General features: G+C 52.8%; 1 protein-coding gene across 2 annotated transcripts in view; it reads right to left on the bottom strand.

Annotated features, from left to right (window-relative positions):
* nagk (N-acetylglucosamine kinase) overlaps window positions 1-15,066 on the bottom strand; it is a 78,331-nt gene that overhangs the window by 51,368 nt on the left and 11,897 nt on the right. The window lies entirely within an intron of this gene.

Below are 15,066 nucleotides of genomic sequence, written 5' to 3'. Positions count from 1 at the left end.
CTTAATTGGGGAGAGATTGGGAAGTGTCCAAAGGGACCTGGTCCATTAGTCACTGAAACCCATGTGGAGGTGCAGCAAGCAATTAGAAAGTCAAATGAGTGCAGGAGTAAAGATACGGACGGCACGGTGGCACAGTGGCTAGCACTGCTGCCTCACAGCACCAGGGACCCGGGTTCAATTCCGGCCTTGAAAGACTGTCTGTGTGGGGTTTGCACTTTCTCCCAGTGTCTGCGTGGGTTTCCTCCGGGTGCTCCGGTTTCCTCCCACAGTCCAAAGATGTGCAGGTTAGGTGGATTGGCCGTGCTAAACTGCCCCTTAATGTCCAAAAGGTGAGGCGGGATAGGGCGGGGGAGTGAGCCTAGGCAGGGTGCTCTTTCTGAGGGTCGGTGCAGTCTCGATGGGCCAAATGGCCTCCTTCTCCACTGTAGTGATTCCATATCATATTTCTTGTGCGCTTGTTAAAGTGGAGGTGGATAAATATTTGATAGATCGAGGATTTGAGGAAATGGCACAGAAAAGAAGTTGAGACTGGCACCGATCAGCCATGATCAAATTGGAATGATGGGGCAGGCTTGAAGGGCTAATGGCCTCATCGTACTACTATTTCTTGTGCGTAAAAATATCTTGCTGCAATTGTATAGAGCCCTGGTCAGATTGCACCTGGAGAAATGTGTACAGTACTGATCTCCTTACCCAAGGAAGGATATACTTGCCTTAGAGGGAGTGCAACAATGGTTCACCAGGTTGATTCCTGGGATGGCAGGACTGTCCTACGAGGGGGGATTGAGGAGACTGGGCCTGTGCTCTCAAAGAATGAGTGGTAATCACATTGAAACATAAAAGACTTGACAGGGTGGATACAGGTAGGATGTTTCCCCTGGCTTTTGGCGGGTGGGCAGTGACGCCCTCACCCGGGCAGGGGGGGCGGGGGGGGGGGGGGGCTGCTAGAACCAGGGGAGATAGCCTCAGAATAAGTGGTAGGCCATGTAAGACTGAGATGAGGAGGACCTTCTGCACTCAGAGGGTGGCGAGTCTTTGGAATTCTCTACCCCAGAGGAATGTGGAGGTTCAGTCATTGAATGTGTTCAAGACTCTCGAGATATTAAAGGTATGAAGGGATATGGGGAAGAAGATGGCGCTGCGCTACAGCAATCATGATCTAGTTCGACGGTGAAGCAGGCTTGGAGGGCCGAATGGTCTTCTCCTGATCCACTGGCTTCCATGTCCTTCCTACGATGGGACAACAACCCCCAAGTGTGGGGTCGGCATGGGTTTCACCCCCACCACCCAAAGATGTGCAGAGATTGCCCCACAATTGGAAAACAAATTTGTTGGGTACGCTAAATTGAACGAAAACTCCCCAAGTGTGGCTTTCGCAACGTTTTTTGCACAAATTCAGCGTTATTTCTCAAGATTTGAGTTTTACAAAGTTATATTTTGTAACATGAAAAGTAAGCTGGCGGAGGTTCCCGAGTAGAAATGAGTTCAAGCAGCAGACTGTGTTCATTTCAAAATGCACGTAGAGAGGAGGGATTGAAAGTTGCAGCTTAGAAGTGTTTACAGTTGAAACTTCCGGTTGCGGCTATGCGGAGCTAAGCCGCACGATTCGACAGCTCCCGTTACTACGGATGTTCGGGCTCATTGGAGGAGCCCCAACGGAATTTTTTTGACGACAACCCGTGGGGAAGTGAAGAGAGAGGTCCCCCTCCAACTTTTATGGACCGGACCAGAAGTGCAACGGCCAAAAAAAGCGGCACTGGAGCAGCGGGAGAAGCGAAGGAAAAAAATCAAAATGGCGGCGGCCGGGGACAAAGCGGAGTGTGGGCCGGAGCTGCAGGAATTCATCAAGCGCTGCTTCGAGGAGCTGCGGAAGGAGATGTAGGCGCCTATGTTGGCGGTAATTGAAGGACTAGGGATAACCCAGAAGGCCCACGAGGTGAAGATCCAGGAGGGACAGAAAAGAGTCAGTGAGAATGAGGACGAGCTCTTGGGCCTGGCGGTGAGAGTGGAGCGGCACGAGGCGCTGCACAAGAGGTGGGCGGGAAGACTCGAAGACCTGGAGAACAGGTCGAGGAGAAAGAATCTGCGGATCCTGGGTCTCCCAGGAGGAGTGGAGGGGGCCGATGCCGCAGCATACGCGGGCACGACGATCAGGGCGATGATGGGCGCGGAGGCCCCTTCGAGGCCGCTGGAGCTGAATGGGGCACACCGGGTGCTGGTGAGGAAGACCAAGGCAAATGAGCCGCCAAGGGCGATGGTGGTGAGATTTCACCGGTTCACGGACAGAGAGAGGGTCTTGAAATGGGCCAAGAAGGAGCGCAGCAGCAAGTGGGACAATGCGGAGGTCCGAATATACCCGGACTGGAGCACGGAGGTTGCTAAGCGGAGAGCGGGTTTCAACCGGGCCAAAGTGGCGTTGTACCGGAAAGGAGTGAAATTTGGAATGCTGCAGCCAGCGCGACTGTGGGTTACATACAAGGACCAACTTCGAAATGCCTGAAGAGGCATGGACCTTCATACAAACTGAAAAGCTGGACTCTAACTGAGGGTTTGTGAGGGTGGGGGGTGTTTGAGGGTTGATGTGTGATGTTTGTTGTATATAGGGGGTCAATCATGCGCAGGAAATGTTATATGGGCTGGGGGAGAGAGACAAGGCTCAGACAAGACAAGAGACAGGAGCTGCGCCAGAGGGAGCGGGGCAGGCTTTGGAAAGCGCGGGGTTTTTTCCCGCGCGCGGAAAGGACGGCAGCGAGGGAAATAGGGGGAATCAAAGATGGAAGGGGAGCCACGGTTTGGAGTGTAACGAAAATAAACAACATATTCAAGGCCTGCTATGAAGAGCTGTACAGATCCCAGCCCCCAGCGGGGGAAGAGGGGATGAGACGATTCCTAGACCAACTGAGGTTCCTGAGGGTGGAGGAGCAAGAGGTGGCTGGTTTGGGGGCACCAATCGGGTTGGAGGAGCTGAGCAAGGGTTTGGGGAGTATGTAGGCGGGTAAGGCCCCGGGGCCGGACGGGTTCCCGGTGGAGTTCTACAGAAAGTACGTAGACCTGTTGGCCCCGCTACTAGTGAGGACCTTTAATGAGGCAAGAGAGGAGGGGACCCTGCCCCCGACAATGTCGGATGCGACAAATTCCTTGAGTCTAAAGCGGGACAAGGACCCACTGCAATGTGGATCGTACAGGCCGATTTCGCTCCTCAATGTGGACGCTAAGTTATTGGCAAAAGTGCTGGCCACGAGGATCGAGGACTGTGTCCCGGGGGTGATCCACGAGGACCAGACGGGATTTGTAAAGGGCAGGCAACTAAACACAAATGTGCGGCGGCTCTTAAACGTGATAATGATGCCATCGGAGGAGGGAAAGGCGGAGATAGTGGCAGCTATTGACGCGGAGAAGGCCTTTGACCGAGAAGAGTGGGAGTACCTCTGGGAGGTGCTGCGTAGGTTTGGGTTCGGGGGAGGGTTTATCAGCTGGGTTAAGTTCCTTTACAGAGCCCCGGTGGCGAGAGTAGTGACGAACCGGCGGAGGTCGGAGTACTTTCGGCTGTACCGAGGTAGGAGGCAGGGGTGCCCACTGTCCCCCCTGTTGTTTGCATTGGCGAACGAACCCTTGGCCATGTCACTGAGGGAGTCTAATAAATGGAGGGGGGTGGTCCGAGGGGGGAGAAGAGCATCGGGTGTCGCTATACGCGGATGACCTGTTGCTGTACATGGCGGACCCAATGGAGGGGATGGTGGAGGTCATGCAGACTCTAAGGGAGTTTGGGGAGTTTTCAGGCTGTAAGCTCAATGTAGGGAAGAGTGAGCTCTTTGTACTACAGGCAGGGGACCAAGAAAGAGGGATAGGGGACCTACCGCTGAGGAGGGCGGAGGGGAGCTTTCGGTATCTAGGGATCCAGATAGCCAGGAGTTGGGGGGCCCTACATAAACTGAATCTGACGAGGTAGGTGGACCAAATGGAGGAGGACTTCAAAAGATGGGATATGTTACCGCTCTCGCTGGCGGGTGGAGTGCAATCGGTCAAAATGGTGGTTCTTCCGAGGTTTCTGTTTGTGTTTCAGTGCCGTCCCATCATGATCACCAAGGGCTTTTTTAAGAGAGTAGGTAGGAGTATTATGGGGTTTGTGTGGGCGAATAAGACCCCGAGGGGAAGGAGAGGGTTCCTGGAACGCAGTAGGGACCGAGGCGGGTTGGCGCTGCCAAACCTAGGGAGCTACTACTGGGCAGCAAATGCGGTGATGATCCGCAAGTGGGTTATGGAGGGAGAGGGGGGCGGCATGGAAGAGGATGGAGATGGTGTCCTGTAAAGGAACGAGCTTGGGGGCGTTGGTGACGGCACCGCTGCCGTTCTCGCTGTCAAAGTATACCACGAGCCCGGTGGTGGCGGCAACGTTAAGGATCTGGGGCCAGTGGAGACGGCACAGGGGTGCAGTGGGAGCCTCGGTGTGGTCCCCGATCAGGGGTAACCACCGGTTTGTCCTGGGGAAGATGGACGGGGGGTTCCAGGGCTGGCATCGGGTGGGGATTAGAAGAATGGGGGACCTGTTCATTGACGGGACATTTGCGAGCCTAGGGGCACTGGAGGAGAAGTTTGAGTTACCCCCGGGAAATGCTTTTAGATATATGCAGGTGAGGGTTTTTGTGAGGCGACAGGTCAGGGAATTCCCGTTGCTGCCGGCACAAGACATTCAAGACAGGATGATCTCGGGTGTATGGGTCGGGGAGGGCAAAGTGTCGGCAATACACCAAGAGATGAAAGAAGAGGGGGAAGCACTAGAAGAAGAGTTGAAGGGTAAATGGGAGGAGGAACTGGGGGAGGAGATCGAGGAAGGTCTGTGGGCTGATGCCCTAGGTAGGGTTAATTCCTCCTCCTCGTGTGCCAGGCTCAGCCTGATACAATTTAAGGTGGTTCACAGAGCGCACTTGACGGGGGCGAGGTTGAGTAGGTTCTTTGGGGTAGAGGACAGATGTGGAAGGTGCTCAGGGAGCCCGGCGAACCATGTCCATATGTTTTGGTCATGCCCGGCACTGGAGGGGTTCTGGAGAGGAGTGGCAGGAGCAAGATCTCAGGTGGTGAAAGTCCGGGTCAAGCGAAGCTGGGGGCTAATATTTGGAGTAGTGGACGAGCCGGGAGTGCAGGAGGCGAAAGAGGCCGGCATTCTGGCCTTTGCGTCCCTAGTAGCCTGGCGAAGGATCTTGCTAATGTGGAAGGAGGCGAAGCCCCCCAGCCTGGAGGCCTGGATAAACGACATGGCTGGGTTCATAAAGCTGGAGAGGATTAAGTTCGCCTTGAGAGGGTCTGCGCAGGGGTTCTACAGGCGGTGGCAACCGTTCCTAGACTATCTCGCTGAGCGTTAGAGGAAGGTCCGTCAGCAGCAAAGCAGCAACCCTGGGGGGGGTGGAGACGTCTTGAGAAGGGGGGGCGGGAAATGGGGGATTGCTTGGGGGGATGGATGGGCAGGAGATAACATGAAGGGTGGGGGAAACTGGCACGTGCGGGAGAGAGCCAGTGTATAAAGCTACGTAAATATACCATTTTGCCATGTATATATCTTGCTCAGTGTGATTTCGTGTTATTTTGTTACGGGGGGGGGGTTATTGTTTGTAAGGGGAAAAAATTGTGTTGTTAAAAATCTTTAATAAATATTTTTTTTTTTTAAAAAGAAGTGTTTACAGTTCAGTATTAAAACATTACAATACAGAAAGGACGGTCAGAGTCAGGGGAGAGTTGAACTGACAGAAAACCGCTATTTATCTTGCATTCTCAGCATTTCTAAATAAGCTAGATGAATAGCTGCCGGAAATATAGGGTGGTAATAGTTGGGGACTTTAACTTACCTAACATTAACTGGGACAGCCATAGCACTAGGGGTTTGGATGGAGAGAAATTTGTCGAGTGTATTCAGGAAGAATTCCTCATTCAACATGTGGATGGCCCGAACAGGGAGGGGGCCAAACTTGACCTTTACTTGGGGAATAAGGAAGGGCAGGTGACGGAAGTGTTATTGGATTGGATTTGTTTATTGTCACGTGTACCGAGGTACAGTGAAAAGTATTTTTCTGCGAGCAGCTCAACAGGTCATTAAATACATGGGAAGAAAAGGGAATAAAAGAAAATACATAATAGGGCAACACAACATATACAATGTAACTACATAAGCACTGGCATCGGATGAAGCATACAGGGTGTAGTGTTAATGAGGCCAGTCCACAAGAGGGTCATTTAGGAGTCTGGTGACAGTGGGGAAGAAGCTGTTTTTGAGTCTGTTTGTGCGTGTTCTCAGACTTCTGTATCTCCTGCCCGATGGAAGAAGTTGGAAGAGTGAGTAAGCCGGGTGGGAGGGATCTTTGATTATGCTGCCCGCTTTCCCCAGGCAGCGGGAGGTGTAGTGGAGTCAATGGATGGGAGGCAGGTTCATGTGATGGACTGGGCGGTGTTCACGACTCTCTGAAGTTTCTTGCGGTCCTGGGCCGAGCAGTTGCCATACCAGGCTGTGATGCAGCCAGACAGGATGCTTTCTAGGGTGCATCTGTAAAAGTTAGTAAGAGTCAATGTGGACATGCCGAATTTCCTTAGTTTCCTGAGGAAGTATAGGCGCTGTTGTGCTTTCTTGGTGGTAGCGTCGACGTGGTGGACCAGGACAGATGTTTGGAGATGTGCACCCCTAGGAATTTGAAACTGCTAACCATCTCCACCTCGGCCCCATTGATGCTGACAGGGGTGTGTACAGTACTTTGCTTCCTGAAGTCAATTACCAGCTCTTTAGTTTTGCTGGCATTGAGGGAGAGATTGTTGTCGCTACACCACTCCACTAGGTTCTCTATTTCCCGCCTGTATTCTGACTCGTCGTGAGTCAAAGTGAGGGATCACTTTGGGACCAGGGACCAGAATTCCATTAGTTTTAAGATAGCTATGGAGAGGGCAGCACGGTGGCACAGTGGGTTAACCCTGCAGCCTCACGGCGCCGAGGTCCCAGGTTCGATCCCGGCTCTGGGTCACTGTCCGTGTGGAGTTTGCACATTCTCCCCGTGTTTGTGTGGGTTTCGTCCCCACCACCCAAAAATGTGCAGGCTAGGTGGATTGGCCTCGCTAAATTGCCCCTTAATTGGAAAAAATTAATTGGGTACTCTAAATTTATTTTTAAAAAGAGATAGCTATGGAGAATGATAGTTCTGGCCCAAAAGTTAAAATTTAAAATTGGGGCAAGGCCAATTTCGAGGGTATTAGGGGGAACTTTCACAAGTTAATTGGGGGTGCCTATTTGCAGGCAAGGGGACAGCTGGTAAGTGGGAATCTTTCAAAAAGATGTTACGGGCTTCCGATTGCGGCTATGCCTAGATAGGTCGTACGTTCGGCAGCTCCCGCCGAGAACTGACTTTTGGGCTCTCTAGAGGAGCCCCAACGGCAATTATTCGATGGCTTCCAGTGTGGGCAGGCGACAGCAAGGCCCCCCCCCCCTCGGCAGTATATGGATTGGACCAGGAGTGGAGCGGTGAAAAAAGTGATCTTGGAGCAGCGAAAGTGAGAGGGAGGAAAAACAAGATGGCGGCAGGTGGAGACCAAGCAGCATGGGCGCAGTGGTCGCAGGAGCAGCAGGGGTTTCTTAGACGCTGCTTTGAGGAGCTGAAGACCGAAATGCTGGCGCCAATGAAGGCGGCGATTGAGAAGCTAGTGGAGACCCAGAAGGCCCAAGGGGCGGCGATTCGAGAGGTGCGCCAAAAAGCCTCGAGGACGAGATCTTGGGCCTGGCAGTGAAGGATTTGGCGCACGAGGCGCTGCACAAGAGGTGGGCGGAAAGATGTGAGCACCTGGAGAAGAGGTCGAGGAGGAAGAATCTTCAGATTCTGGGTCTCCCCGAGGGAGTGGAGGGGCCCGATGTCGGGGCATATGTGAGCACGATGCTCAATTCGCTGATGGGCGCTGGAGCCTTCCCGAGGCCTCTGGAGCTAGATGGGGCTCACCGGGTCCTAGCAAGGAGACCCAAGGCCAACGAGCCGTCAAGGGCTGTAGTGGTGAGGTTTCACCGCTTTATGGACAGAGAGAGTGTCCTGAGATGGGCCAAGAAAGAGCGGAGCAGTAGGTGGGAGAATGCGGAGATCCGAATCTACCAGGACTGGAGTGCAGAGGTGGCTAAGAAGAGAGCTGGTTTCAATTGGGCTAAGGCGGTGCTCCATCGAAAGGGGGTGACGTTCGGTATGCTGCAGCCAGCGCGATTGTGGGTCACGTTCCAGGATCGACACCACTACTTCGAAACGCCTGATGAGGCATGGAGCTTTATACGGACTGAAAAGTTGGACTCAGATTGAGGGTTTGGTGTGGGGGGGGATGTTTGTTGTGTTTGCTACGTTTGGGGAATGTTCTTTTTGTCAGGGTGCTGGGTGGGGATGGATGAAGGGACTTGATGGGGAGACTGTAGGAGAGTGTGTGCATCGGTGCTGGGGGGGCAGACCCCCCACGAGGGAAGAGGGGGAGTGGAGGCCCGGGGAGGGGAATTGGGGTAAGGGCGCAAAAGGAGCTGTGCCAGAGGGGGCGGGGCCAGCCCAGGAAAGCGCGGGCTTTTTCCTGCGCTAGAGAAGGCCGGGGGGGGGGGGGGGGGGGGGGGAAATGGGTGGTGCTGGAGGGCGGCGCACATTGACTGACAGGGAGGGGGAGGGGGTATTCTCACACTGGAGGGGGTTGATGGAATGGCGGGAGAGGCCGGGGTCAGCAGACTTACGGGAGTGTTATGGGGGGAGCAAAAGGGCTAGATGTGGATCTAGCGGGGGGAGGGGGTAGGGTAAAGGGGGGGATAGGGTTGCTGCTGCATTGGCCAAAGGGGAGCTGGAAGTAGGAGAGGTGGTCAGGGCGGGGGTCCGCCGTCTGGGGGACTGGAGGGCGCGGGAGGCGCGGGCACGTGACTGGCCTAGAAAAGGAGATGGCGGGGGGTGCAGCCCCCCAATCCGGCTGATAACTTGGAATGTGAGGGGCCTGAACGGGCCGGTCAAGAGGGCCCGGGTGTTCGCGCACTTAAAGGGACTGAAGGCAGACGTGGTTATGCTTCAGGAGACACATCTGAAGGTGGCAGATCAGGTTAGGCTGAGAAAGGGATGGGTAGGACAGGTGTTCCATTCGGGACTGGATGCGAAGATCAGAGGGGTTACAATACTGGTGGGGAAGCGGGTGTCGTTTGAGGCAATGAATACTGTGGTGGATAGTGGAGGTCGATATGTGATGGTGAGCGGTGGGCTGCGGGGGGGGTGCGGGTGGTACTGGTAAACGTATATGCCCCGAACTGGGATGATGCCGGATTTATGAAATGCATGCTGGGTCGGATTGCGGACCTGGAGGTAGGAAGCTTGATAATGGGGGCGGGGGGATTTCAACACGGTGCTGGACCCAGCATTGGATTGCTCAAGGTCCAGGACGGGTAAGAGGCCGGCTGCGGTCAAGGTGCTTAGGGGGTTTATGGACCAGATGGGAGGAGTGGACCCATGGAGGTTTGTCAGGCCCCAGGCCAGGGAATTTTCATTCTTTTCCCACGTCCATAGAGCCTACTCCCGGATAGATTTTTTTGTTCTGAGCAGGGCGCTAATCCCCAAAGTGGAGGGAATGGAGTACTCGGCCATAGCCATCTCAGACCACGCCCCGCACTGGGTGGAGTTGGAGGAGGAGAGGGACCAGCGCCCGTTGTGGCGCCTGGATGTGGGACTGTTGGCGGATGAGGTGGTGTGTCGGCGGGTGTGGGAGTGCATTGAAAGATATTTGGAGGCCAACGACAACGGGGAGGTGCAGGTGGGGGTCGTCTGGGAGGCGCTGAAGGCAGTGGTTAGGGGACAGCTAATCTCCATTAGGGCCCATAGGGAGAAGAGAGAGGGGAGGGAGAGGGAGAGGTTAGTGGGGGAGATTTTAAGGGTGGATAGGGGATATAGGTCGAGTTTTATAGGAAGTATGCGGATCTGCTAGGCCCGTTGCTAGTGAGGACTTTCAATGAGGCTAGGGAGGGGGGACCTTGCCCCCGACAATGTCCGGGGCGCCGATCTCTCTGATCCTGAAGCGGGACAAGGACCCACTGCAGTGTGGGTCGTATAGACCGATCTCGCTCCTTAATGTGGATGCTAAGTTGCTGGCAAAAGTGCTGGCTATGAGAATTGAGGACTGTGTCCCAGGGTAATTCATGAGGACCAGATGGGGTTCGTAAAGGGCAGACAGCTAAATACTAACGTGCGGAGGCTCCTCAACGTGATTATGATGCCCTCGGTGGAGGGAGAAGCAGAGGTAGTGATAGCTATGGACGCGGAGAAGGCTTTCGACTGGGTGGAGTGGGAGTATCTTTGGGAAGTGTTGCGGAGGTTTGGGTTCGGGGAGGGGTTTATCGGCTGGGTCAGAATGTTATATAGAGCCCTGGTGGCAAGCGTGGCTACGAATCGGCGAGGTCGGAGTACTTTCGGCTGTACCGAGGGACGAGGCAGGGGTGCCCCCTGTCCCCCTTGCTGTTTGCACTGGCAATTGAGCCCTTGGCCATGGCACTAAGGGAGTCCAGGAAATGGAGGGGACTGGTCCGAGGGGAGAGGAACATCGGGTGTCGCTGTATGCGGACGGCCTGTTGCTGTATGTGGCAGATCCAGTGGAGGGGATGGCGGAGGTAATGCGGATCCTAAGGGAGTTTGTGGACTTCTCGGGGTATAAATTGAATGCAGGGAAAAGTGAGCTCTTTGTGGTGCATCCAGGGGACCAGAGAAAGGGGATAGATGACCTGCCACTGAAAAGGGTGGAAAGGAGCTTTTGGTACTTAGGGATCCAGGTGGCTGGGAGCTGGGGGGCTCTGCATAAACTCAATTTGACGCGGTTGGTGGAGCAGGATTTTAAAAGATGGGATGTGCTGCCACTCTCGCTGGCGGGCAGGGTGCAGTCGGTTAAAATGGTGGTCCTCCCGAGGTTTCTATTTGTGTTCCAGTGGCTTCCCATTATGATTCCCAAGGCCTTTTTCAAACGGGTAAGCAGGAGCATCATGGGTTTTGTGTGGGCAAATAAGATCCCGAGAGTAAAGAGGGTGTTTCTGGAGCGGGGTCGGGACAGGTAGGGTTAGGGTAGGGGTAGGGGTAGGGACTGGCTCTGCCGAATTTGTGGGAATACTATTGGGCAGCCAATGTGGCGATGATCCGTAAGTGGGTAATGGAGGGAGAGGGGGCGGCGTGGAAGAGGTTGGAGATGGCGTCCTGTGTGGGCACGAGCCTGAGGGCGCTGGTGGCGGCACTGCTGCCGCTCTCGCCGACAAGGTACACCACGTGTCCGGTGGTGGCGACAACGCTGAAGATCTGGGGGCAGTGGAGGTGACACATGGGCGAGGTGGGAGCCTTGGTTAGGTCCCCGATTCGGGAGAATCATCGGTTCGTCCCGGGAAGGATGGATGGGGGATTTTGGAGCTGGCATCGGGCAGGGATTAGGAGAATAGAGGACCTGTTCATAGATGGGACGTTTGCGAGCCTAGGGGCGCTGGAGGAGAAGTTTGGGTTACCCCCCGGGGAATGCTTTTAGGTATATGCAAGTGAGGGCATTTGTGAGACGGCAGGTGAGGGAATTCCCGCTGCTCCCGGCACAGGGGACTCAGGACAGGGTGATTTCGGGTGTATGGGTTGGAGAGGGCAGGGTCTCGGCGATCTACCAGGAGCTGAAAGAAGAGGAGGCCGCGGTGGAGGAGCTAAAGGGCAAGTGGGAGGAGGAGCTTGGGGAGGAGATAGATGAGGGTCTGTGGGCTGATGCCCTGAGTAGGGTTAATTCTTCCTCCTCTTGCGCCAGGCTCAGCCTAATACAATTCAAGGTTCACAGAGCGCTTATGACAGGGGCGAGGATGAGTAGGTTCTTTGGGGTGGAGGACAGGTGTGGGAGGTGCTCGGGGAGTCCGGCAAATCACGTCCACATGTTCTGGTCGTGCCCGGCACTGGATGGGTTTTGGAGGGGTCTTGCGAGGACTATGTCCAAGGTGGTGAAAGTCCAGGTCAAGCCGAGTTGGGGGTTGGCATCATTTGGGGTAACCGACGAGCCGGGAGTGCAGGAGGCGAAAGAGGCCGGTATCCTGGCCTTTGCGTCCCTGGTAGCCCGGCGGAGGATCTTGCTATTGTGGAAGGACGCAAAGCCCCCCCAGTGTGGAAGCCTGGATAAATGACATGGCAGAGTTCATTAAGCGGGAGAGGATAAAGTTTGCCTTACGAGGGTCTGTGCAGGGGTTCTTCAGGCGGTGGCAACCGTTCCTAGACTATCTCGCGGAGCGTTAGAAGGTCAGCAGCAACCCTAGGGTGGGGGGGGTTCTGTTGGGGGGGGAATGGGGGTGGGCGGGGGGGGGGCTTCCCCTACGAGTACCGTTAAATGTCATATGGGGGGGGCTATTGTACATGGGGAAACCCAATGTAAATGTTTTGTACAATGTACAATGTTAATTGTTGTGTTTGCGTTTCTTTTATCTTCTGTTATTGGGGGGGGTTTGTCAAAAACTTTGTTGGAAAACTTGAATAAACATATTTTTAAATTTTTTTTAAAGATGTTAAGTAGGGTTCAAGGTGAGCACATTCCTCTTTGAGTGAAGGGTAAGGCTGGTAGAAGGAGGGAACCCTGGATGACTCAGGATATTGAGGCCATGGTCAAAAGGCAGAAGGAGGCATATGACATGCAAAGGCAGCTGGGATCAAATGGGCCCCGTTGAAGAGTATAGGGCTTGTCGGAGTAGAGTTGAGAGAGAAATTAGGAGGGCAAAAAGGGGACATGAGATTGTCTTGGCAGACAAGGCAAAGGAAAATCCAAAGAGCTTTTACAGATACATAAAGGGTAAAAGGGTGACTAGGGAGAGGGTCGGGCCTCTTAAGGATAAACAAGGTCATCTATGTGCAGATCCACAAGTGATGGGATAGGTCCTAAATGAATATTTCTCGTCAACATTCACTGTTAAGAAAGGCACGAATGTTAGGGAAATTGGGGAAATAAAAAGTGATGTCTTGAGTGTACATATTACAGAGAAGGAGGTGCTGGAGGTATTAAAGCGCATCAAGATAGATAAATCCCTGGGACCTGATGAAATGTATCCCGGGACATTGTGGGAGGCTCGGGAGGAAATTGCCAGCCCCGAGCTGAAATATTTAAATCATCGACAACGGCAGGAGAGGTGCCTGAAGGTTGGACGGTAGCAAATGTTGTGCCCTTGTTGAAGAAGGGCTGTAGGGGTAAGCCTGGGAATACAGACCGGTTAGCCTTACTTCTGTAGTGGGTAAATTGTTGGAAGGTATTCTGAGGGACAGGATCTACAGGCATTTAGACAGGCAAGGGCTAATTAAGGAAAGTCAGCATGGCTTCGTAAGGGGAAAATCATGTCTTACCAATTTGATAGCGATTTGTGAAGGGTTAACCAAGAAGGTAGATGAGGGCAGTGCAGTCGACGTTGTCTACATGGACTTTAGCAAGGCCTTTGACAAGGTACCACATGGTAGGTTGTTGCAAAAGGTTAAATCTCATGGAACCCAGGATGAGGTAACCAATTGGATACAAAGTTGGCTTGGAGACCGAAGCCAAAGGGTGGTTGTGGAGGGTTGTTTATTAAACTGGAGGCCTGTGACCAGCGGTGAGCCTCAGGGATCGGTGCTGGGTCCACTGTTATTTGTTATATATATTAATGATTTGGGTGGCATAGTGGATAATGAAGAAGGTAATATAAGATTGCAACAGGATCTTGACCAATTGGCCAGTGGGCCGATGAATGGCAGATGGAGTTTAATTTGGATAAATGTGAGGTGATGCATTTTGTTAGATCAAATCAGGGCAGGACCGACTCAGTTAATGGTAGGGAGTTGGGGAGAGTTACAGAACAAAGAGATCTAGGGGTGCAGGTTCATAGCTCCTTGAAGGTGGAGTCGCAGGTGGACAGGGTGGTGAAGAAGGTATTCAGCGTGCTAGGTGTTATTGGTCAGAATATTGAATACAGGAGTTGGGACGTCTTGTTGAAATTGTACAAGACATTAGTCAGACACACATGGAATACTGTGTTCAGTTCTGGTCACCCTATTGTAGGAAGGATATTGTTAAACTAGAAAGAGTGCAGAAGAGATTTACGAGGATGCTACCAGGACTTAATGGTCTGAGCTATAAGGAGAGACTGGATAGGATGGGACTTTTTCCCCTGGAGCGTCGGAGGCTTAGGGGTGATCTTATAGAGGTCTATAAAATAACGAGGAGCATAGATAAGGTAGATAGTCAACATCTTTTCCCAAAGGTAGAGGAGTCTAGAACTAGAGGGCATAGGTTTACAGTGAGAGGTGAGAGATACAAAAGAGACCAGAGAGGGAATTTCTTCACAACAGAGGGTGGTGAGCATCTGGAACGGGCTGCCACAGTCGGTGGTAGAGGCGGGTATAATTTTTTCCTTTAAAAAACAGTTAGACAGTTACATGGGCAGAGTGGGTATGGAGGGATATGGGCCAAATGTGGGCAAGTGGGACTAGCTTAGTGTTAGAAACTGGGTGGCATGGACAAGCTGGGCCAAAGTGCCCATTTCCATGCTGTAAACATCTGTGACTTGTAAAGTAAAAATGGGAAAATATGTAATTTGAAACATGGAAATCTGGCAAAACCTGACCTGAGGGTGCATGAGAGAATGTAGGGAAAAATCCCACGCAGGGTTAAAAGCAGCAGCAAAAGCAGGTTTTGAAATGCAGATAGCCTTTATCAAATAGGCGTTAAGAAAACAGCTTGTGACTGCTCAAGCTGTAAAACTGATTCCTGTCTTTCAACTCAAAGCAGATTGAACTTTTAGTTTCATGAAAATAAACAATATTTCGCACCTTCTTTGCAGTTCATTATTTTAGTAAGCAGCTAAAAAAGAATTGCCAGGATCTTCAGTTGAATTGGGTGACAAATATTTAGGTGCGAAATCCTGCTGACACCAGTTGAATATGGGAAGCCCGAGACGGCGTATCCACGAGAGCACAGGTTAACCCCAAATCGGGGCCAGAGTTCTGACAAGCTAAGGGCACTATTTGGTAATAAAGCAACTTTAGAAGTGACAGGAACCAGAACTCCTCCAGGATCAAAGCATTTTTGAAC

This window comes from Scyliorhinus torazame, chromosome 3 (assembly GCF_047496885.1).
Source record: "Scyliorhinus torazame isolate Kashiwa2021f chromosome 3, sScyTor2.1, whole genome shotgun sequence".
Lineage (NCBI taxonomy): Eukaryota > Metazoa > Chordata > Chondrichthyes > Carcharhiniformes > Scyliorhinidae > Scyliorhinus > Scyliorhinus torazame.
The sequence above is the reverse complement of the archived record's forward strand: the minus strand, read 5'-3'. Positions and strand labels throughout refer to the sequence as shown.